General features: G+C 46.5%; 1 protein-coding gene across 5 annotated transcripts in view; it reads right to left on the reverse strand.

Moving 5' to 3' along the window:
* The window catches only part of BCAS3 (BCAS3 microtubule associated cell migration factor), an 831824-nt gene that overhangs the window by 627151 nt on the left and 178939 nt on the right, over nt 1-25734 (reverse strand). The window lies entirely within an intron of this gene.

Raw genomic sequence — 25734 nt, forward strand, 5'->3', positions numbered from 1 at the left:
AACCTTTCCCACCCTAACTTCTGACTTATGTATTACTTAAGAGAATGCTGCCTCTCTGGAGGAGTCGCTTCCTAGTAAAAACACCATGAAATCATCATAAATTATCAAACATTGAGAACTTGAGTGTTTAAAACAGCTTGTACATTTTTATAAAATAATAAAACTTAGTGCAATGAACTTCAAAACCCCAGTAACTAGTCTAGTGATCTCTGGCAGTGGACCCAATGAAACATGGCGCACTGAAAGTGAAGGGAAGCCAGTCATTACTGCGCAATCCGACAGTCTCTGTGGCCAGGAAGGCAACTTGGGTAGGGAGAGAGGCGCGAAGCAGAGAGAGTCTGATGTGGCCAGAAAATGTGCCTGAGTTGGGGCAAGAATGAAGCAGACCCTGGGTTCAGTGGCGCCAGGTGTTATGTCTACTCTGCCAGAGGGCATTTCAGGCTAGCAGGGCTCAGAGCTAGGAGAAGAAAAGGAAGAGGTCTGGGGGTGAATTTAAATCCCATTCGCCTAGGGCAGGGGTCCCTCCCCAACCCCTGAGCTGTGGACTGGTACCGGTTGGTGGCCTGTTAGCAACCGGGCCATAAGTCGCATAACTATTTCATTATATACTACAATGTAGTAATAATAAGAAGATGATATTGGATTTATATCCTGCCCTCCACTCCAAATTTCAGAGTCTCAGAGCGGCTCACAATCTCCTTTACCTTCCTCCCCGACAACAGACACCCTGTGAGGTAGGTGGGGCTGAGAGAGCTCTCCCCAGAAGCTGCCCTTTGAAGGATAACTCGGCGAGAGCTATGGCTGACCCACGGCTATTCCAGCAGCTGCAAGTGAAGGAGTGGGGGATCAAACCCAGTTCTCCTAGATAAGAGTCTGTGCACTTAACCACTACACCAAACCTTATCTAGGAGAACCTTCAAAGGGCAGCTTCTGGGAAGAGCTCTCTCAGCCCCACCCACCTCACAGGGTGTATGTTGTGGGGGAGGAAGGTAAAGGAGATTTATTTCATTATTCATTTATTCCATTTATATCCTGCCTTCTTTTTCAATAAGGAAATACCTGAGGCAGCTAACAAAGGAAATATCAGTGGAGGCTGGTGTTTACTGTGGGATGGTGGGGCAGAGGGTATGGCAGTCAATGGCAGGCAGGATGCTCTCACAACGCTGCAGAAGACAATTGCAATTTTGGAAGGCATTCTAGAAACATTTCTCCAATTGTACAAGAGAGGAACGGTGATTCGCCTGCAGGTGCCAAGCTCATACAACCTCCCCTTCTGCAAATATATTTCAAGCAACAGTAGAAATAGTATCCAGTGCTGGACAGAAATCGTGCCACATGCCTACTCTAAAAATCCCCGACTCAAGAACTTGTTTGCCATATTGTAAGGTAAGAGAAAGCAATGTTCCTTCCCCATTAGGTAACTCACTAGGTACAACCAGCCCAAACCAGATTAAGGGGTGGGGATTCAGAAAAGAGACTCTCAAGAGTTCCAACACCTCTGCATTAATGTGGCCCCTTTTTCAGAAGCACCAATAACAAAAAGGTTGCAATAAGCATGTGCCAAATGCCTGTAATTTACCACAAATGGTGCAACCCTATACGTGTCATCAGAAGGAAGTTCTTCCATGTTCAACAGGATTTACTCTCAAGCAAATGTGTACTGGATTGAAGTCAGAAATGGTTTTAAATGTGGGATGTGTGGAAGTTTATATTGGGAGAGGGAAGGTCCAGCTTTCTGTTCCACAACGAAAGGCATTTCCTCTCCCATCACTATCACCATTCATTAAAGTATCAATCAGGGGAAAGGCTGAACAGCATCTTCATTCTTCTTTTTTGCTTACCAACTAAGAAAAAAAATACTGTGAGATAAATACCTGGATAAATCCTCTTCTCCTAGCTTCCCCTCTTACTAAAAGAAAATAGCTTACTCTTTCTCCTATGAAGGGGGAGGGAATACACATCGTAAATGAAATGCACATGAGTTTTTAAAAAATAAAAATAAAAAAAATAAAGCACCCTGGATTAATTCTGTTATGTAGGCCTGATTCTGAAGGGTGGCTGGAGTGGAGGCTTTAAATAGATTCATTTTCATGCTGGATTCAGAAAAGGAAGAAGAAGAAGACTGCAGATTTATACCCCACCCTTCTCTCTGAATCAGAGACTCAGAGTGGCTTACAATCTCCTTTGTCTTCCTCCCCCACAACAGACACCCTATGAGGTAGGTGGGGCTGAGAGGGCTCTCACAGAAGCTGCCCTTTCAAGGACAACTCCTATAAGAGCTATGGCTGACCCAAGGCCATTCCAGCAGCTGCAAGTGGAGGAGTGGGGAATCAAACCCGGTTCTCCCAGATAAGAGTCCACACACAACCACCACACCAAACTGGCTCGAGGCATTAGAGAGCATATTGCAAATTTACATTGGCTATTGGCGCATACAAGAGAATTTCAGAAGAAAACCAGTTTGTGTTTCATGATTACAGCAAAGCTGTTGACTGTGTGGATCCCGAAAAGCTATGACGGTTTGTGAAAGACATGGGTGTGGCACAGCATCTGATTGTTTTGCTGCTCGACCTTATACTCTAGACAAGAGGCTACCGTTAGGACAGGCCATGGAGAAGCAGGATGTTTTCCAGTTGGCAAAAGCATCAGACAAGGATGTATTTTATCTCCCTATTAAGGGTGTGCGCTCGGGATATACCAGACCAAATACCTGAAAAATACCTTATTGGGTATTTATTCAGCCAAATCAGATTAGGGAATCAGATCTGAATACCAAAATAGTCACGCCTGAATAACAGCCTATATTATTTGGCTTTCATTCAAATAAATGTGGCTAGAAGGCATTAAAATAGACTGAAGCCTCTAGCCACGCTTGGATAAAAGCCAAAATAAGAATATCAAAATGCCTTCTGAACTCTCTGAGTTATGCCACCTCAGTGTGACTCAGCAAGTGGACTCCATAGGCGATAATAACATCTCAATGTTACACTGTTGCTATATTGTAATGAAAAAAATATGTGTCATAATGCAATCAATGTTATGTTTAAAAAAAAACCTTAGCGGATTCCAGGGGACAATCGGGGTGGGTGGGATGTGACACTGATGACACAAAAGGGTGGGGGGGACAAAATTTGACATTGAAAATTCCTTACTGGAAAACTGCGTAGATAGATCCAAACAGACAGACAGCCGTGTTGGTCTGAAGTAGTAGAACAAAATAGAAGTCAATGGCACCTTTAAGACCAACTTAGTTTTATTCAGAATGTAAGCTTTCATGCGCATGGTCTTAAAGGTGCCACTGACTCCTATTTTGGAAAACTGTGAGTTCAGATCAGAAGGGGGGGGGGGAGAAATTGCGGCAAAAGTTCGATTCGGAAAACGCAGAGTAATGGGGCACTAAATCCGGATCCTGGGGAGGCAAAAAGTTGTGCAGAAAGTTTTTGAACTTTGATTATTTAAGAATGCTGATGTGGAGGTTTGCACTTGTGTGGAAATGGTCAGAGAGAACTATAAGGGCGGCTCCCAGAGTTGCCAGCACCGGGTTCAAAAACTCCTGGAGATGGGGATGGAGCTTTGGGAGGATGTGATTCATGGAGGTTACAGAACTGGCTCTCCAAAGCAGCTGTTTTCTCCAGGGGACCTCATCTCCGGACTCTGGAGATTAGCTGCGATTCCAGGAGATCTTTTATTTTATTTATTTATTTATTTAATTCGATTTATATCCCGCCCTACCCCACCGAGGCGGGCTCAGGAGATCTTCAGATCCCAAGTGTCCGAGTATGGATGGGCCTGGTTTAAAGCCTCTGTGTAGGCTTGCCACCTTCCAGGTGGCACCTGGAGACCTCCCTCTATTACATCTGATCTCCAGATAACCAATATCAGTTTGCCTGGAGAAAATAGCCGCTTTGGAGGATGGACTCCATGGCATCATACACCATAGAGGTCCCTCCCCACCTCCTAAATCTCCCAGAACTGGCAGCCCTACTCTTTGGGGAAGAACTGGCTTGTTTGCAGTGGGGGGGGGGGGGCGGTGGAGGAAAACAAAGCCTGACTCAACTCGCAACCTGCAATGCAACCTCCTGGGTTGTCTGGTAGAAAAAGCAAGGAGACAGGCAGGACAGGATAGGGGTGGGAGAAACCTGAATGGGTGGGGCATTGCCCTCTTCACCCTAATAGACTGGGAAATACTCAATACTAACTGACAATGGGAAGGGCTTTGCTGTCTCTTCCTCCCTCTTCTGCAGAGCAGCAATCTGGTGATGCAAGAATGGAGAGGTGGGGTGGGCAACACAGGCTGACAGAAAAGGCCCCTCTGGTCCCTCCCTCCCTTTCTGCTAAGTTGCAGAATGGCTGGCCACCAATGTGCCACATGGACCTCCCTGGAAGGGCATTCTGAGACAGTGTTGACCTTGGGAAGCTCCCATCTCCAGCTAATACCCTCCTAACCTCTGGAGAAGGGCACCCAGAGCAGACGAGAATCAACAGAAGCAGAGAAGATCTCATGGTAGATGCGTAAATTTATCAACATATGGAAATAAACCAGGAGGGGAACTACCCTCGCCCACAGCACACTTCGGACCAAGAATCTCTTGTTCTGACTCTGTCTTTTTAGGAGTACATTGCGTGTGTGTGATATGCCATCAAGGGTTTTCCCCCTCCCAATTTAAGATCGCCCTATGAATTAACGGCCACCAAAATGTGCTGTTGTTAACAGCTTTGCTCAGGTCTTGCAAGGTGAAGGTTGCAGCTTTTTTGATTGAGTCAGTCCGTCTCGTGATGGGTCTTCCTCTTTTCCTATTGCAAGGCTATGTTTCCAGAGTGCAATTTGTGCAAAAGGTGCAACTCCCCACCCCCCCACCCCCAACTTAGGTGTTTGAAATGTGCTTGCCTATTTGGCATTATAACTCGAACCAGATGGCACGCCCGCTTTCAGTTCTATACGTGGATTATTTTTTTTTTTACTGGCCTCTTAATGGTTTTAACAGTGACTGTTTGCTCATTGGATCAGTAGAAATCCATGGCAAGTGATAAGGAATCTGGGAGGGAGGAAAAAGGAGCCCTTCCAGCAAAAAAATGGATGACATCCAATCTGGCCATTCGCCCTGCTGATCCAGAACTCTGTGTTCAAATGAGGAGACTTTCGTTAAGGGAAGGGTGATGGAAACAGAGGCTGGGAGCCACCCCAAGTTAGGCAGGGATGGAATTCTAGCAGGAGCTCCTTTGCATATTAGGCCACACACTCCTGATGTAGCCAATCCTCCAACAGCTTACAAAAAAGAGCCTTGTAAGCTCTTGGAGGATTGGCTATATCAGAGGTGTGTGACCTCATATGCAAAGGAGCTCCTATTAGAATTCCACTCCTGAGCAGGAGCCTTCCTGGCCCGTGAAGCCAGCGCAGCTGACCATGAGACTCAGGAGGCAGAATTTGTGAGCAGTTGGCCAATGGTAGAACCTAGCTCTGGGAATAGATCTCGGGATCGCAGTGGAGAGCTCCATGAAAGTGTCCACATCGTACGCAGCCGTGGAAAAGGCAAACCTCTGTGTTAGAGATTATCAGGAAAGGGATTGAGAATGCAACAGCAGATACTGAAGCGGCCCTGTACAGACCTGTGGTCCAGCTTCATTCGGAATACTGCGTACAATTCTCGTCACCGTATTTCCAAAAGGGCATTGCAGATCTGGAAAAAGTACCAAGGAGGGCAACCAAGACGATGGTGGTGGTGGTGGTGGGGTTGGAACACCTTCCCTGTGAGGAAAGGCTGAGCAGCCTGGGACTTTTCAGTTTAGGAAAGAGGTGACTAAGGGGGAACATGATAGAGGTTTATAAAATTATGAATGGGGTGGAGACAATTGGCAAAAAGAACTTCTTCTCCCTCTCCCAAAATACTAGAACTCGAGGGCATCCGATGAAGCCGATGAGCAGTCTCTTCAGGATGGGCAAAAGGAAACACTACTTTACACAGAGAGTGATTAAAATGTTGAAACTGCTATCAGAGGATGTAGTGATGGCCACAGAAATAACCAGCTTTAAAAGGGGGCTACATAGATTAATGGAGGATAAATCTATCAATGGCTACTAGCCATGGTGGGTGAGGGGAACCTCCATATTCAGAGGCAGTACACCTCAGAATCCCAGAGCCAGGAGGCAACATCAGGGGAAGGCCTCAGTCTCTGTGCCCCCTTGTAGGCCCTCCAGAGGAACTGGCTGGCCACTATGTGAGACAGGACACTGAACTAGAAGGACTAGTGGTCTGATCCAGCAGGGCTTTTCTTATTTCAATAGAGGCCTCGAACGTACTGTTACTGTTTGGAGAGCCAAAGTGAGCAACTTAAATAGAGGAGCCACAAAAAACTGGAAACCAAAACTCCTCAGTGAGAAGTAATGAGAGATGGAAAATAGCACATAAAAGAGAAACATTATATATACCATTATGTGTGAAAGGCGACCTGTGTTCCAAAACCTCGATGATTTATGATTTTGAATAACAATGTGGAGTATATTTTAAAGATTCTAGTAATCTTACAGGAATTTACTTGGGTGTGCTGTAAAAATCTTGCCGAATGGAAAGAGCTGTAGATCAAATGAAGTACAGATTTTTATTTTTTAAAAAAAACCCTCTCTCTTCACCTCCTTCAGTCAACAGCTCTTGCGGTTCAGGGCAGCAATCCTGCAAATGGCCGTGTTTACAGAGACTGCATCTGACCGCCACGCTGCTTTTTCACTGTTGCGGTTAGCTTGCTGTCGGTGGGCTGCTGCATCTCCCTGCCTTGTGGCCATTGTGCGGGGAGAGACCACTCTGAAAGGCTTCTGAATTAAAGCTCAGCTCCTTCTGCACGCCACCGCAGCTGTACTCTGCACTCCAAACGGAAGGAGGGAAACATTAACAAAGTGGCCCTGAAGAGTCTTAGTGATGCAGGGAATATACAACTCTAGCTGCGTCTGCCTGCCGCTTAGCATGGCTGCACTGAAGTTCAGAAGGAGCACAATTTCAATTTGGCTTTCACCCCTGCTTACTTTAGCAAAGGCTTTCTCTCTCTCTCTCTCAGCTTGACTTCGCGAACGAAGATTTAAGAAGGCTTTAATTTACTACCATTTGGTCAGGGTTTCACAGACTACCTGGAAGTCCAGTTGAAGTATCGCTGTAGTGCTCTAGCCAACGGGGATCATGGAAGGGGCCAGGTATTGTTGGTCCAGAATCTGACCCACAAGAGGTTCTCATGACCCAACCAGTTCTCTCTCCTACTTGAGGCTCCCCTCCCTGTTGGGTCTCATGAGGCTTAGCTGGAAAATGCCATCGAGTTGCAGTCAACTTCTGGCCAACCCACACGGTTTTCAAGGCAAGAGATATTCAGGAGTGGCTGGCCTCCAATCACAACCCTGGTATTCCTCGGTCATCTCTGCCATCCAAGTACTAACCAAGGGCAACCCTACTTAGCTTCTGAGATCTGATAAGATCACGCTATCCCGGGTCATCCAGATCAGAGCTGATAAGCCCTATACAACCTCCACTCGCACACCGCCCCCCCCCCCCCCGCTGCCACCATTTAAGCATCAATGCCAGCCTAAATGGCGTTGACCTCTCTTGCTGCAGCATCCCGGTACCGTCTGCTCTCCATTTGCTCCAATGCTCAAATCTTTTTCAGTGTTTTTCAATGGCCGATTTTATCAGCTTGATCAACTTTGCTTGGTATCCTTGCTCTTCTTCAGCAGAGAATTTGACACGGGGAGGAGTCAAAACAGCCAGAAGCGGCACTTAATCCCTTTTCAGTTGTTTGCTGGGCTTTTGGCATGTGCACATGTAGGAGTGCTGAAGTGCAAGTCCCGGAAGGATCAGGACCAGAGCCAAAGAAATAAGGTGACTCCCACAGTCACTTGCCAACTGGGGATCTGAGCTGCAAAGCAGAGCCGAACAGTGACTGGCGCTCAGGCACGGGCAGGCTGAAGGACAGTCCAATGGCTAGAGGAGCTGGCAACCTGGGAGGGAGACGGGGTTACCAGTTGGGAAATTCCTGGACACTTGAGGGTTAGGTTGGGAGGAGGCACAGCAGAGCATAATTCCACAGAGTTCATCCACCTTGCAAAGCAGTCACTTTGTCCAGGGAAGAAAGCAGCCACAAGAACAAAATGTCTCCTTTTGATCCTGTTCAGGGGAAGAGCTGCCCAGTGTCTGTGCTTGACCTCAGCTTTCCGGGCTTTTATCCTCCTACTCAGGCTGTCTGAGGGAAGGAATGTAAGATCAGGTTGAGGGGTCAGCACCTAGAGGAAGGCTGTTTTTCCATCCACCTCAAGAACTTTTCCCATTAGCTCTGCTCTTCTGCTCACCGGGTGCCACCCTCAGCCTCAAGGCCCAGCCAAGCTCTGCCTGCTTTCAGACCAATTATCATTATATTCTACTGTTGGTCTGCTGGGTACTTGCTCACAAATTCTGCCTCCTGACTCTCACTGTCTCAGCCTCAGCCTGCACTGACTTCACAAGCCAGGAAGTCTCCCAGTTCAAATCCCCTGTTATCCTAGAAGCTTAACCTGGGGTGCCTTGAAGCCTCCATTTGCATTACAGAAATCAGGGGGGGGGGGTGTTTTCCAGCAGTTTAACTGCTAGAGCATATCTTCTTAGTTCTCGTGGCCCCTTCTTACAAGCCCAGGGAAATGCTGATTGCCTCTTTGGGGTCAGGAAGCAATCTTCTCCAGGCCAGGTTCGCCAGGAATCCTGGTGGTGTTTTTGCCATCCTTTGGGCATGGACTAGGGGTCACTGGGTGTGTGTATGGGGAGGAGGTAGTTATGGATTTCCTGCATTGTGCAGGGGAGCTGGACTAGATGACCCTGGATGTCCCTTCCAACTCTATGATTCTTCATCTTAGAGCTGAAACAGATGAGCAGAAGTCCCAAGGGATGCATCTGGTCCTGAGCTGCATCATTTCAGGGGAGGGCTGGATGCTTGAGCACTCATTCCCCTCCTTCAAAAGGGGATTAGACAGATTACTGGATGAGAGATCCACAAATGCCTACTAGTCATGGTGACCAAAAAGAGCAACCAGAGAGAGATAGCAGATCCTTGAATAGGAGGGAACTTCGGGGAAAACCTCTGGCCTCTGTGCAGTTTGTTGGCCTTTCAGGGCAACTGGTTGGCCATGGTGTGAAACGGGATCCTGGAAAAGATGGGCCACTGGTCTGACCCAGCAGGTGTCTTCTTATGTTCTTGTGAACAAGTCCTACATATGGAACCAGCATGTCATGGAAAAGTCCCCAGCCTAATCATTTTCCTGACCTGCTCATTTTGTGAGTTTAGGAAATATTTAACAAAGGGAGTGCTCAAACATTCAACATCACCTCCCCCCCACACACACACCTCTACAGTTTGAAATGGGGCAGGCCAGCCAAAGGTTTGGTTGTTGGGGGCTTCTGATCCATTTTAGTTATTTCAGTATTGCAGGAAGAGCTTAAACTGAGGGCCAAAGTAGACTTGTCGAAGAAAAGTGGCAGCTGAAGAATGTTTAAGTCCATTGGCACCTTTAAAACCAACAAAGTTTAATTCTGGGTATAAACGTTTGTGTGCAGGCACACTTCTTCAGCCATGAACCTTCTTCCCTCTCTGTAATGACTAGAGAAATCTACCTTGTGTGGTCATATCTTTATGGTACATATATCCCTGCCCCCAAGTCTCTGGCAGTTAAAGAGAAGAAGTGCTGACCTAAGAGTAGCTGTTCTCTTGCAACGGAATTTCGAAGGGAGATTAGAAAGAGAGACTGCTGAAATGCAAATATAATGAAGCTCAAGACAATGCATTTTTTTGTTGTTCAGTCGCACAGTCAATTCCGACCCCATGGACCAAAGTATTTGAGCTTCAGCTTCAGCATCTGACCTTCCAGGAAACAGTCTGGGTTGATTTCCCTTAGGACTGACTGACTGGATCTTCTTGCAGTCTAAGGGACTCTCAAGAGTCTTCTCCAGCACCACATCTCAAAAGCATCTATTCTTCTGCACTTGGCCTTCCTTATGGTCCAACTCTCACAGCCATACATTGCTACTGGGAATACCATCGCTTTGACTAAACAGACTTTTGTTGGCAGGGTGATGTCTCTACTTTTTATTATACTACCTAGGTTCGCCATAGCTCTCCTCCCAAGGAGCAAACGTCTTTTAATTTGATGGCCACAGTCACCATCTGCAGTGATCTTGGATCCCAGAAATGTGAAGTCTGTCACTACTTCCACGTCTTCCCCTTCTATTTGCCAAGGTGTGATGGGGCCGGATGCCATGATCTTAGGTTTTTTGATGTTGAGTTTCAAGCCTAATTTTGTGCTCTCCTCTTTTACCTTCAACATCTACCTGAACTGAATTGAAATTGAGGTTTTCTGTCTCATTACCAATGCTGGTTTCACCACCTCTACTACCCCTCTGCATGTCACACCTAATCCAAACACGCCTGCTATTGCCATTCACTTACTATTGTCATTTGCCTACTAATGACATTCAGCATCTCAAATCACTCCACTTTCCATCAGATAGACTTACACTTAGCTGCACAAAAGTTCATGCTCAGCCTCTGCCACAAATTTTGCAGTACGTATGTCCCTGCCCCCAAGTCTCTGGCAGTCAAAGAGAAGAAGTGCTGACCTAAGAGGAGCAGTTCTCTTGCAAAGGAATTTTAAAAGGAGATTAGAAAGAGAAACTGCTGAAATGCAAATATAATGAAGCTCAAGGCAATGCGTCTACCTGGACTGGGGAAGAGGAAAAAGCCAAAAATATCCTGGGGTGTGGAGTAAATTTTAGCAATAAAATTCATAAAAACAAAGGCTTATACAATCAAGGGCAATATCAACAAGGAATCAAAGTACAGAGGTCAACATTACATCTCAGGTTTGATCAGACTATTCCCCCTACGCAATATTTTGGAATCTATTACCCCCCATACCACAGGGGAAAGACCTCCGCTGCTCCCTCTTTCCCTTAAGCACCTGGGATCTGCCAACAAGAAAAAAGAAAAAGCTCCAAGTTCACATACAAACTAAGGAGGAAGAGGAAGGGATCAGAACAAATTCCTATACATGTCACTCCATACAAAAGAAAAGAAGATATTTTATATATATATATATATATATATATTCTAGGATGGGGAGTATACTTTAACAGATACCCATCTTGAGGAAGTGAGGGTGGGGAATTGCAGTACCTTGTGACATCACGGCATGAATAAAACACTACTAGAAGGTACGGCCCAAGATCTGAGTGCGCAGCTTTCATTTTTAGTGGCATCCAAGCATTTAACCATTGCATCTACTTAGGCCTGAGCTTATCTAGCACCAAATCCTGGCTTTGGGAATAGACTAGAACATTCAAAAAGATCTGGCCTGTCAGGACACAGCTCATCATGCCCCCTTCCCAATATCCCTTAATCCAATACTATTAAAAAAAGAAGAAGTCTATTCCCAACATACACTCCCCACTATACTTCGGGATATGAATGGTCCAACACTTGAAAAACAGATTTCCCCATGATGCTCCCTTTGTTTTTCAAAGCGGTGCTAACTCCATTTACCAGACAATATATTATACCATTTCCCAACTCTCACATGTGCTTAAGAGAATTTAGAAACCGAGTGGATGTTGCTCAGCAGACCTGTCAATATTTTCCACTGCCATCACAAAAGGGGCAAGCTCCATCGCTTCTCACATTCACAGAGAGGCAAAAGATTCCATTGGGGGAGTGGGGGGGGGAGATCACTATTCTCCCATGCCTCCAAAAAAATCCACAACCTCTCCCCCCAATATTACATCATGTCCATCACACTGGGGAGATCCATTTGCTATAATTTACAACTTCCTATTTGTTACGTGCACAGTTCTGCAGTAGACAAAATAAGCTGCTTTTAAGGAAAGAAAGGAGGGGGGGTGGAGAAAAGTACAGAGGAGATATACATAAAAGGGAAAAATGGGTACAGATGTAGATTGTGGCTGAAGAGCTATTTCTGCAGTATCAGAAGACTAAACCAGAGTCTGGCCTGGCCATAAACTAAACCCACGCCCTCAACGAGGTGCCAAGCCACAAAAAGAATTTGCGTCAACTGGGAATACGAGGAAAAGAAGAACTTCTAATTATAGGGGCTGGAAGCGGAAGCCTGCAGTGATTAGGAGTTGAGGCACTGCTGTATGTTTACTTGGGAGCTTCCTCTCCTCTTTCCCCCTTGATAGATGAGGTTGGCCTGAAGGCCGAGATGGGAGCTGCTGATGAGATGCAGAAAAGCTCCAGCTCCAAAGCGGGATGGAGCTGGGCTGGCCTCGGCCTCTGCGGCCATGTCGTAACATAAGTCTTTTCAACTAGGCGTCAGTTGGTTAGCCTGGGAAGGAAAAATTAAAGGGTAGGAGATCTCAGCTGGGTACTTGCCGTTTACAAAAAAAGAGAGAGAGAAGAAGTTAGGAAACCAGGACAGCTCAAACATCTCCGGTACATCCTATTTATAACACCTATCTAATTACAGAGCTGTTGACGAGATGCATACTGGCAGTTCTTGCTTGCAGCCCGAGCTTTCTCGAGTACAGAAATTGGTTTCTTCTGTGGGCTCCATTTTGGAAAGGATCATTCTCTGGCCATCCTGCACTTTCAGGGCTGCCTGTTTAATGGCAGAGTCAAGAGTTCAACCCCCTTTACAGGGGCATCCTTAAAGCCTGCTGTAGAAACCCCGCAGAGGAGGCTCCCCACTGTTCCTCTGCAGGATTCGTGGTTCTGCCCTTGCCTCTTCCAATGAGTTTTAATGAGCCAGCAGCACTGGACTGGGCCTTTTGCATCTGGGAGTCTGGGTTGCAATGGGGATGATGATGATATTGGATTTATATCCTGTCCTCCACTCCAAACCTGAGAGTCTCCTAGCGGCTCACAATCTCCTTTGCCTTCCCGCCTCCCCAACAGACACCCTGTGAGGTGAGTGGGGCTGAGAGGGCTCTCACAGCAGCTGCCTTTTCAAGGACAACCCCTGTGAGAGCTATGGCTGACCCAAGGCCATTCCAGCAGCTGCAAGTGGAGGAGTGGGGAATCAAACCCGGTTCTCCCAGATAAGAGTCCGCACACTTAACCACTACACCAAACTGGCTCTCAACCAATGATGTATCTCAACCAGCATTCCATTCCTTACACCAGAGGTCCCCAACCCTCGGTCCATGGACTGGTACTGGACTGTGGCCTGTTAGCAACTGGGCCACGGAATGAGGCAGAGGCGCCGCACCACTCCTTTCACCCGCCCGGGACCCAGGCGAATGAAAGAAGCAGCACGGCCTCGCTCTGAAGCACCACTTCTTTCTTCTGCCTGGGTCTCAGGCAGACAGAAGGGGCAGTGTGGCAGCGACCTTCACCTACCCCTCATTTAAAGACCCCCACTGGAGGAGCAAGGATGGGGTGTGGGTGGGGGGTGCATGGGGCAGCAAGAACCCCAGCACCCCCACACATACTGGTCCGTGGAAAAATTGTCCTCCACAAAACTGGTCCTTGGTGCCAAAAAGGTCGGGAGCCATTGCCCTACACTGCCCAGCAGCCCTAGTGGCACTGATGACCACTGTACAATAGAGGAGTGTCTCTGTGCGAATCCCACATGCTCTTTCTGTGGACTCTGCCCCTTGGGAATGCGACATTTCTCTGCATTTTTGAAGGCCACCTGCTGATATGAGAGGGCTAATCTGCAAAACAAACAGTGATACTGCACTCTGATACACTGGGGGCATAATTGGGACTGCGATTTAGAGACAGCCCCCGCAACAAGGAATATGTCAATCTTTAATCCATACAAATATCTTTCCTTGCCTATTTTATGCCCACAAAAACAGCCCTCCTTAGGGTTACCAGATCCCTCCGGGCCACTGGGGGGGGGGTAGGGGGGGGTTGCCAGCTCCAGATTGGGAGACTCCTGGAGATTTGGAGGTGGAGCCTAGAGACTACAGGGACATCAATGGGATATGGTGCCATAGAGTCCACCCTCCAAAGCATCCATTTGCTCCAAGGGAACTGCTCTCTGTAGTCTGGAGTTCTAATTCCAGGGGATCCCCAGGTCCCACCTGTAGGCCGGACGCCCGAGCCCTTCTCTTTGGAAAAGAGGCTAGTTTCAAACACCTGTAAAACCCCACCATCCTCCCAACCCCCCAAGCAGCACACTCACTCAATCTGGGAGGCATTATTTGAAGCTTCCCAACAACCTAACAAGGTGTGCTTGCCTGCCCACTTACTCTGATAAATGGGAAAACACTTCTGCAGAGAAAATTCCAATTTAAACTTCTTTAACGATTAACCCAAGACCACCATCATATTTCAATATACCGCATTTAACTAACCAGAGGAATTTCAGCTCTGTTAGAGGTGCAGTGAGGCATCCATAGGGGTGCACAGTTTAATCTGTTTTACTGCAGGTCTAACATTAATTCACCCTGTTATTAATGGGTGGAAAAGCACTTTCAGAGCCAGAGAGGGGATCGCTCTTTAAAATGTAGACGTGTCGCATTTCACAGCTCTCTGCTGGCAGGAGTGACGCCCGTGGAAGGAAAGATCAATTATTTACTAAATTACAATGGAGAAAACAGGTATTTATCAGGCATCGAGCTGTATGAAAGCAAATGCAAACCTTCTGAGTATATTTTAATTTCTGGACCGAACGTGTTTCCTTCCTTTCCAATCAGTTTAGAAGTACATGTGTTAGTCATTCTGAAAGTTTCCATGTTGCCCGTCTCCTCGAAACCCAACTCCAAACCTGTTTTTCAAATGCATCCACACTTAAACAGCCCTTTCAGCTCCGAGGGCAGTCGGCACTGACCATTGCCTGCCTAGAGGTCTGCTATATCCTTATCCCGGCTAGTGCCCTGTATGGCCCAGGACAGCCTGATCTCTCCAGCTCTCAGAAGCCAAGCAGGGTCAGCTCTGAAGGTTAGTCCTTGGATGGGAGGCCACTAAGGGAGCCCAGGGTTGCTACGCAGAGGCAGGCAAGGGCAAACCACCTCTGAACATCTCTAGCTTTGGAAACCTTAGCAGGGGTGTCAAACTCATTTGTTACGAGGGCTGGATCTGACATAAATGAGACCTTGTTGGGCCGGGCCGAGTGTGCACCTAATTAAGATTCGGTAACAGAGATATAAACTTTATAAAGGACACAGACAAACACAATTAAATATTTTTTTTTGTAAAAAAACCCTTAAAATCAAACATGCTTAAAATGTCAGCACTCGTTGGTCTGAAAGGTGCTTTCCTTGTATCTCTCCCATGGTATCCGGGGGGCAAAGGAAGTTGCGGCTCTTTCACTCCTTCCCCAGGGGACCAGGAGGAGTCTCAGCCAATAGAAGGAGGAGAAGCTTGGCTCAGTAGTTTTGCTGTGCAATTGAAAGAGCCTGGCAAAGCAAGCTCTCCCTCCCCACTTCTGCCCCAAGGGAGGAGCCTCAGCCAGTTGAGAAAACAGAGATTTTGCTCTGTAGCTCCTGTGCAATTGAGCAAGCCTTGCAAACCAAGCTGTTATGCAGAAGGAAGCAAGACAGAGAGAGAGAAGCAGACAACAGCCAGTTGCTCAGGGGCCTGATAGGAGCCCTCCGAGGGCCTGATTCAGCCCCTGGGCCACATGTTCGACACCCCTAACTTAGGGGGTCACCATAATTCAGCCATGACTTGATGGCACTTTACACCACCACCAGTGCCTTCTGCTCTGCCCGTTCTGTCCCCTGCTATTCCTCATTTGTGCAGTCACTGCACAACTGGAACAGCGTCCTAACTCCAGGAAAGCCAATGAAGCCCCGCCCCTCCTGCGTTTCTCACAGGACTCTCGTCTGTCTTCCTGCATCTCCAAGCCCTATTTCCATGCCCATCTACCACATAAACTCCTGGGAGGACCAGCACATGTTCTTGCTATGAGTCCATATAACGCTGGGCTCAAGATGTATCTTCAAACGAATGATACCGGTTAGAGCTACACCAGAGCTACATAATGGCTCTGCTCAGGCGTAACCAGAAACCCTGATTCATTTTTAACTAGTCTGTTAATCTGGGATTTTGCTTGCGGATGATTATTCAAATCCTGATTGGCCTCAACAAATGCTCGTTTCATTGTCTCATCTAATCTTCCCCTGCCCCTCCATACATAAACCTGGTTTGCTACGTAGCGCTGCGACATCATTCCATTTACTCCACAACTTAATTGGGTGGCTTAACCATGTGAACGATTCAGAAAGAGGAAAACGGCAGCAGGTAGGGGAAACCAGTGATGGCAAAGGGAGGTGAAATATTTCGGTCCTTGTCCCAAAGGGGAAATATCTGAACCATGTTCATTTATTCTAGGGAAAACAATTCTAAATATTACTTGTAGAGTGGGGGACACTTCCCCATCAAACTTGCTGGTTTCTGCCTGGAAAATGAAACGGGAGGATATTCGCCACTAAACTCAAACTGACGAGGAAAGCCACAAGAATAAGCACTAGCGGCAACGCGGAACTTGTGTTTATCTACCGCTGCACTAATGTTTAACTCAATCGTAACATTTATAGCTCCGGGTTAAGCTTCAGCATTAAAAATTGAAAGCTGAAATATTGTTCCTGCCACAGAAAGCCATCAGCTTCTGCTACTGCAGCTACTTCCACAGCACAGACGCCAAGAAATTACACCGAAGCTCTCCAGCAGGATCTTCTATGGCTGCTACGGGGTGGATGCCCTAAACTGCATTCATGCTAACATTCAATCACTACTGTGCTGCTAGAACCCTGGTGGGAAATGAGGTTTTAGATGACTTAACAGCTTTGCAGACAAGTTTGTAGAAGGTCAGGCACTGCACGGATGCTCCGTTATTTGAGGCAATGCCAGGCTGAAGGAAACAGGACATGTTGATATGCTGTGTATGAGTCTCCTCTAATGCTGGAGACAGAATGGGGGCTAGTCAGGATGTTCTCCCATTATGTGAATCTAAAGCACTGAAAGTAAGTATCCTTCAATGAAGGAAGAGCCAGGTTGGCAGCCATGTTGGTCAAAAGCAGGGGTGGCCAAACTGCGGCTCGGGAACTACATGTGGCTCTTTCGCACGTATCGTGTGGCTCTTGAAGTCCCCGCCACCCCATAGGCTGGCTTGGAGGAGGCATTTCTCTCTTTAAATCAATTCTCCAAGCCAAGCCAGCCAGTGGCTTGGAGATTGCATTTAAAGTGAAAGTTGATTTCTTTCTACCTCCTACCCTCCCCCATCTCTTTGTTGCCTACCTTCCCTCCTGTCTTGCAGCTCTCAAACATCTGACGTTCACATCTTGCAGCTCTCAAGCATCTGACATTTATTCTATGTGGCTCTTACGTTAAGCAAGTTTGGCCACCCCTGGTCTAAAGCAACAAAACTGGAGTCCAGTAGCACCTTTAAGACCAACAAAGACCAACTTTGTTGGTCGTAAAGCTGCTACTGGACTCCAATGGTATCCTTCAATGGCAATTGTAATGGGGCAACATGGGAGGAGATGAGCAATCATCCAAGCTGCCCAAGCTTTTGGGAGCCTTATAGATCACTAGCAAATGAAGCCTTCATTCTGAAGGTGTTGACTTTTGGCTGCCGCTGCTGAGAGGCAAACCGCAAATCTCCCCCACCAGCAGAGCTCTGATAACCAAATACTCTGTCGCGAGGACAGCGTGGCTTTCTTCAGGCTGAAAAGCCTCAAGTTCTGAATGTTTGGTGCAATCGCAGCACACGTTCCGTAATCAGTTGTGCTAACTTTGTAATAAGTCGCTGCACTCTGGGTGGCCAGGAAGTACCTTGAACATGGGAGCTAAGCCTCTTTCACTCTGATTCTCGGGGAGGGACTTTCAGACTTGTCCAGCCTTGAACTATATATGTACCAAATTTAAATGGTTTAATGTGGAAACAATAACGGGGCTTTCCCTATTTGAAAGTGGAGATCCCCAAATATCACGTTTTCAGGCCATTATCAAGTTGTTCTGGATAGTGTGTGTTCCTAAAATCAGGGCAGCCACGTAACAATTCTGGTACCCCTGTGATGTCAGTCTGTCAACGAGTCCCAAGCCTCTCTGTGAACGCAATAATCAGTGGCTTGAACTGTGCTGAAAAATAAAGGAAAGCCAAATGCAGAAATCAGAGGTGGCTCACTGATGCTGCTGCAGTCACAGCGATCACCTGACTGGGCAAGAACACTGCATGAAAAAACACAACGGTGCCTTTTACTGAGTCAGGCTATTGGTCTATCGAGGCCAGTATCGCCTACTCTGACAGGCAGAGGTTCTCCAATGCCCCAGCCAGAGGTCTGTCACATCACCTACTGCCTGGTCCCTTTAACTGGAGAAGCCAAACTGGGACCTTCAGCCTGCAAATCAGACGCTTTTCCACAGAGGAAGCGATGCTGCCCACTCCTCCTAAGACTGAGTTGGAAGGGCTTGCTAACTGGGAAGCAAATTTTCACTCAGCGAAGGTAGGCAGCCAGTCCAGTGTCTATTTGGTGTAGTGGTTAAGTGCCAGAGCCAGTTTGGTATAGTGGTTAAGTGTGCGGACTCTTATCTGGGAGAACCGGGTTTGATTCCCCATTCCTCCACTTGCAGCTGCTGGAATGGCCTTGGGTCAGCCATAGCTCTGGCAGAGGTTGTCCTTGAAAGGGCGGCTTTTGAGAGAGCCTCTCAGCCCCACCTACACCACAGGGTGTTTGTTGTGGGGGAGGAAGATAAAGGAGATTGTCAGCCACTCTGAGACTCTGAGTGGAGAGCAGAATATAAATCCAATGTCGTCGTCTTCTTCTATTTACACCCCTGCTGATAAAAGTCCTAGAAATGCCAGCCATGTGGTACTGTCAGAAATATCTTCAGGAATAAAGAGACAGGCTTGAACCATCTCTGCTCTCACAACGCCACTGGCATCTGCAGCAGGGTGGCTCTTTGACAGTGGAAATCTGACTCTTGCCAGCTTGCTGAAAGAACACGCCTCGCTATATCACATTCTGGTTATGGCAAATAAACATCTGGTATTCCTGTGGTTTGGTGGAGGTACTACACGGTACCAGAAAAAAAAAGTGCTACTCCAAGGTCAGCTCAGGATGGAGGGTTTATTTTGGATCCTGAGCTGTCATCTTAACACTCGCTGGTAAGATCAGGCCGCACAGCTGGCTGCCAGAAAACCAACTGAATCTGTTCCACTTCCAACGCAAACCACATTACCTTCATGCACACGGGCCTCCCTTGCCACTTCTGCTCCCCTGGGCTCTCCTCCTTGCATTCTTACGAATGTGCTTCAGGCTTAACTATTGGCTTGTTTTAAGGCCTGGTGGAGTCCCTTAAACCCAGGCAATTCATAAGCTCGTCCAGACAGTCCTGACTTCTGGTCTGAATCTTGGGGCGCTTAAAGGGCACGCCTGCCTCCTACCATTCACTAGGGCTGAAAGGGAAAAGAGTGGTCTTTCCAGTTTGCACTGCTGTATTCCCATGATGAGAATGGAGGTGTGAGATAATGTTTACTCAAGGCGTTTCGCACAGTACTGAGTTGGGAAACCTCCCCAATCTGTGCACTGGTTTCCCTTATGGTGAGAGGCTACAGAAGGGAAGAAGAGTAGGGAAGCATCACCCAGCACAACTCCATCTACCCAGGAAGCCAATCTGATCCCCCACCCCAGCTGAAGGGCTCCCCACTGAGATGTCTATGTCTGCCATCCTGCCTAGCCTTGGGAACTGTTCTGCTCGTCCACCTTCCAGCCCTTTCACCTACCCTCCTGCCATCTTCGCACCCTTCAGCTGTACCTTCGCACCCTTCAGCTGGAGTTCCTGGCTCAGACTGCGGGTCTGCACTGCTCATTTACTGATTTTGTTTTATTTCTGCATTACTTTTCTCCCAAAAGTGGGAGCCAAAGTGGCTTACAAATCATCAATACAAACAATGCAAGAAAAATCAGAAGTTCCTCCAGCTGCCCAGCCCAATCCTCGATGGTTCAGGCCTGAAGAGGAGCTGCCCTCAGGGGCTTTCTGTGCTGCTGCTTGCCAGGGGAGACTACTCCACCAGGACAGGGTTACCAATCTCCAGATGGCACCTGGAGATCTCCCGCTATTACAATTGATCTCCAGATGACTAACGTAAGTTCCTCTGGAGAAAATGGCTGCTTTGGAGGGTGGACTATTGCATTATGCCCTGCTAAGGTTCCTCCCCTCCTCAGGCTCCACCCCCCAAATCTCTAGGTATTTCCCACCCCAGCGCTGACAACCCTACACCAAGGGCAGAGGTCAGCCCCACCTCCAGGCTGCTGCTACTGTTTTATGATTTGTAAGCCTCTTAAGTCTTGCTTTGCAGAAGAAAAGCGGGATAAAAATATTCCCCCTCTCCTCTCTCTCTCTCTCAATAGATTAGACAGACAGACAGACAGACAGGTAAAGGGGGGGGGTATTTTTATCCTGCTTTTCTTCTGCAAAGCAAAACTTAAAGAGGCTTACAATGTGCGTGAATAAAAACATGCTTACACTACCAACGTGACACAGGAGAACGAAAAGGATCAGAACAATCTGATGGGGGGGAGGGCAACTCTGGAGTCCACAACACCGCAATTCTTGAATCCACAACAGGCTGAATTTGCCTGGCACCTAAAATCAGACCATACACATAGCAGATCTCCCTCTAGTGGGAATTCTATAAATGTGGAAGAATCTACAAAAAAGGCCTTTTGCTCAGCTAATCCCAGAAGGCATCTGGACCTGCTGGGGGAGATACCAAATATGACCTCAGTATTTGGGGGGCAGGAAGGAGATGGTCATGCAGATCCTCTGCTGCTGAGACCATGACCACAACTACGCTTTCATCCTTCAGAGCTACTGCAACAGAGCTCCCCACACCATTCCTTGGTGCTCTGCTGGATCCTGATACTGCTGGGACACGTCCTGATATCACCAAATAGGTGAGATGCTGCAGAGACCAGTTCAAGTCTGTAGGCAGCTAGCTGAACAGGTTTATGGACTGCAGTCAAGGCCTTTGAACGCCGCTTTCTTCAGCAAGAAAGCCAACCAACCACAACAGGCACAACAGACAAATACTATTTGCAGTCAGACCTAAGAGTCTAGGATTGTTTAGATGCTCGGTATGAAACCACAAATAGGTTTTTTTCCTCCTTCTTCAACTTGTATCATAAAAAATACAATGTACTGCATCCTTCAAAAGATGCAAAATGACAGACTAGTTTTTCTAGCACTGAACAAAGTCTTGGGGGGGAAAGCAGGGGGTACGTTAAAATATATGCATTCCTCAAATAGAGAGTAAATCAATAGTGCTCTTTCAGCTTTTGCACGAATAAAATTCTATTTGCTGATAACCCCTGAAAGCCACCCCTCCACAGTAGTAGATGAAAGCAAGAATCACAGTGGGTGACATAAAACTTAGGACAATTATTTTTTAAAAAATGATAAAATATGTGTTTTAGGAAACTCCCACGAAATGTGCAGCTGCCGTATGAGTCAGTGGATCTTGTGCAGAACTTTGGGGGAGGGGGGCCCTTAACTTCAATGGAGTAAGTAGTACCGTGCATTTAGTTAACCCACTGTACCCAACAGGCTATTCTAACTTTACTCGCTCTGGTATTACTCTTAGCCTGGGCCACCGCTACTCCCTGCTTCTCGTGAATACTTTTGGCACCCTGGACTCCCTTCCTTTGCTTGCAGTTTCTGGAAGATTGCTTTTCTGCTGCTCCAAAGTGCCAGACTAGATCTAAAACGCTGAAATTACAGGAGGATAGATTTAAGTCAAGCATTCGGAGAAGCGTCTTAGCGTTAAGAGGGGTTTGTCAATGGAAGCAGTTTCTGGGAAACGAGGGGAAGTTCTTTCTCACTAGAGACAGAAAACTGTCCAATGGGGATACCGCCGTTTCGGACTCACCACACTGTAGATGGCTAGCCTAAATGGCCTATATAAGTTTCCTTCCCAATTCTACAAACGGCATTTAAAAAAATAATGCTTGCTTATTTAGGAGCACAGTCCTCACTCTTAGCTGACTTTACTTGCCCTCAGTGAGGTCAGCATGTAGTCAAATCTGACTGGCTAATTCAGGATAGGGTTGCCAACCTCCAGATGGAGCCCGGAGATCCCCCATCTGGCTTTCTGAGTAATCGTGAATGTCTGGACTCAACCTTTCAATAAGCCAGGAAGGAGAAAAACTTGGCAAACAGAAGGAAAAGCTGATGATGAAGCAGCAGGGAAATGACAGAAGCGAACAGAATTGGGGGGGAAAGCGAACATTCGCACAATAAAAAGCTCCAGTGAAAATATTTCTACCTCCCTCAGAGAGAGACAGAGAGAGTTAGTTCTGTGTAGTCCTAATCAACAATCACTTCCAGGAGCAAGTTTGCATAGCTTGTATTCAACCTCAGTTTTAATCATCTTACAAAGCCTGCAAGTCTTAATGTATCTGTCAAAGCAAACCATGGGAATATGTTAAAGCTTTAAATAAAAATGTTCACGGTCTCATTTATTTTTTCCCTTTCCAGGGCCCCCTCAAAAAAGTGTAACCAGTTCCTCCAATGTAACCGAAAAATCCAGATTGTGCGATGCTTATCAGCGACGTGATTTACAAGAAATGTACCCTTGCGGGGTGGGGGTGGAGAGGGGAGGGGAGGCTTCTCCAGTTGCAACAGCGTTTCAAGTCCAGAGGGACTGCCCTGCGCCACCCATACGGTGCCGGTCCAGATCACAGCGGCCGAGCCAGGGGTGCCCGCTGCCAATGTCGTAAATGCTGCCGTTAAAATGTTTGTTTTAATTCTGACCTCAGAGTCACAGCTAATAAACAAAAAAGGCAGTGGGAAATTGAAAAACAAACTTGATGCAGCTGTCGGACTGGCTGGTTCACAACAGCATTTAACGGCATCCTTTAATTTCAGCTTCTATGAATAGAACCCTTAGACGGCACGTTGCACGCCAAGCAGCCCAGCGAGCCGCGCTCCCCTCTCCAAACCATTCCCCCCCCCCTTTTTTTTCCTGCTAGCATGCCGTACTTGTTCATTTTACAGCATTTTTAAATGTATCCCTCAGGACTGTTTCCAGAAAAGCAAAACGAATCGCTGCTTGCTACTTTAACAAGCTTCCTAGAGGCCACGGGATTACCACGCTGCGCCAGACCAAGGGTCCCTCTGACCCAGCCATGCAGCCCAGCATCCTGTTTCTAAAGACAGGATTACAGATGGGGGGAGGGGAGAGGGATATCATTCGTCAATCCTCGTTGTGGTTAAAAAACACGTAACATATCAAGGAGTGGCAGGGGGATCTAGTTCAGCCTTCTGTTAGAACATAAGAGAAGCCATGTTAGATCAGGCCAATGGCCCATCCAGTCCAACACTGTGTCACACAGTGGCCAAAAAAAAATATTATATATATATACACACACACACACATGCTGTGGCAGTGAATTCCACATGTTAATCACCCTTCGGGTGAAGAAGTACTTCCTTTTATCCGTTTTAACCTGTCTGCTCAGCAATTTCATCGAATGCCCACGAGTTCTTGTATTGTGAGAAAGTGAGAAAAGTACTTCTTTCTCCATTTTCTCCATCCCATGCATTATCTTGTAAACCTCTATCATGTCACCCCGCAGTCGACGTTTCTCCAAGCTAAAGAGTCCCAAGCGTTTCAACCTTTCTTCATAGGGAAAGTGTTCCAGCCCTTTAATCATTCTAGTTGCCCTTTTCTGGACTTTCTCCAATGCTATAATATTCTTTTTCTAGTTTCAGGGAGTTTTCTTAGCAGTGGACGTCACTTCTTACCGGCCTCGCCCCGTCCCTCATTCTATCCCAGCGCTACAAGAACTGCTGAACCTGGAAATAGGTCGCGTTGGTGAGGCGGAATCTGCCATTTTAGTCTTTGTAATTTTAGATTTTATATATTTTAAATTGGTCTTTTACTGTTTTTACTGTTGACAGTTTTTATGATGTAACCCGCCCTGAGCCCGTTCTACGGGAAGGGTGGGCTAAAAAATAAAATAAAATAAAATAAAATAAATATGAGAGAGATCAAAACTGTGATACTGCTTCTGGAGTCCTAAGTGGTACAGCCCACCCCACAGCTAAGCATCCCACAACCTAATTCTGCTGTACGACCCAGCATGACATCATGGTCTAAATGCTGCATGCTGTAACTCTACATTCAGGAGGATCTGGGGGGGGGGGGGGGGAAGGGTTAAGAGAATTCTCTCATTTGGGCACGCTCTTGGCCTCACTCTCCCAAAAGTTAGATGCTGGGCCTCTTGTTTTTTGCCTTCTCTGTTTCATCTAATATAGGATCCCTCTTCCTCGCTCTATAATTGGGCTTGGAGCTGTAGCGTTAACTTGTTTGAAGTTAATCTGTGCACAATAAATTAAACGTACCTACATGAATATGTCACGTAAGCACTGTTCCCTCTACACTGAGTTAGTGTGAGCAGGCTCACAGTTTTTTAGCCTCCGGCTCACCCATTTTTGTCTTGGCTTCGGAAGGAGGGCCCCAGAGCACACTAATTTTTGCAGTGGCTCACAGCTTTCATGCCAATAGCTCACGGAGTAGAATTTTTGCTCACAAGACTCCACAGCTTAGACGCAGGATTGCATGTAAGATGTGCTTTTGTTTTTGTAAGTAAAATGTATTTCTCTTGTTACCATTGGAGTCAGGTCATCTTTGTAATTTGTTTGAACGGGATCTCTCTCTTAACTGGGAAACGTAGAGGATCATGGATACTTTCTGTGCTTCCAAGGCATATGATTTTTTTTTTAACATTTAAACCCAATATTAAACATTTCCCAGGATCCTGTGAAATACAGGGGGCTGCATTACAAAGGTACATGAGTCCTACAGCAGAAAAAGGTGGCACAGAAAGGTCTGCCTCAGGCTAGATAATCTGGCCGTGGATCTATCTTTTTTAGTAGTGACACCTCAGCTGCACCTAAGGAATGCCCTCCCCCTTGAAGCTTGCCAGATGCCTATCCTATGCTCTCTTAGACGCCAGGCCCAAATGTTTCTGTTTACCCAGGCTTTAACACCATTTCATAGCATTTTCTCACTCTGAAAACTCTTCATCTTGAAACTGCTTAAAAATTTTTTTCTGTTCTAGTGCTTTTTTACTTTCATGTTGAGTTTCATTTAAGAACTTTATTTTAATGTGCTTTATTTTGTAAGCTGCCTCAGGCAGGTTAATGAGAGGCAGTATTAAAGAAATTCCTAAATCCTGTACGACTTGCTTCAGAGGATGCACATTCCCACTGAGGTCGATAAAACCACTGCAATACCATTAACCTAGCATCACATCTCTAATTTGCAAGAACTGTCTGTGTCAAATTAACATTACATACATTACTTAACAAATCTATGCCAACAAACCCACGCAAAGGCTCCTGAGGTGTCCAAAAATAATTACAATTATGCATACCACAAAAATGTAATCTATGACATCTTAAAATGAAAAGAATGGATATATATAGCCAAAATAAGTCAAACCAGTTCAACAAAAACCAGAGATCCAAGTTATAGCCATCAGTCACCTTGCCATGTGAAACAATTAGACCTGCACAACACTTTCCACAATATGAATGGAGTAACAGAAATTATCAGGGTTATTCATTTATAAAAGAAAAGGCCTTTGGGGAAAGGGTGTAACTATTTCTATCTATCTATCTATCTATCTATCTATCTATCTATCTATCTATCTATCTATCTATCTATCTATCTATCTATCTATCTATCTATCTATCCATCCATCCATCCATCCATCCATCCATCCATCCATCCATCCATCCATCCATCTATGCTGGGAAAGA

Source organism: Heteronotia binoei, chromosome 18 (genome assembly GCF_032191835.1).
Source record: "Heteronotia binoei isolate CCM8104 ecotype False Entrance Well chromosome 18, APGP_CSIRO_Hbin_v1, whole genome shotgun sequence".
NCBI lineage: Eukaryota > Metazoa > Chordata > Lepidosauria > Squamata > Gekkonidae > Heteronotia > Heteronotia binoei.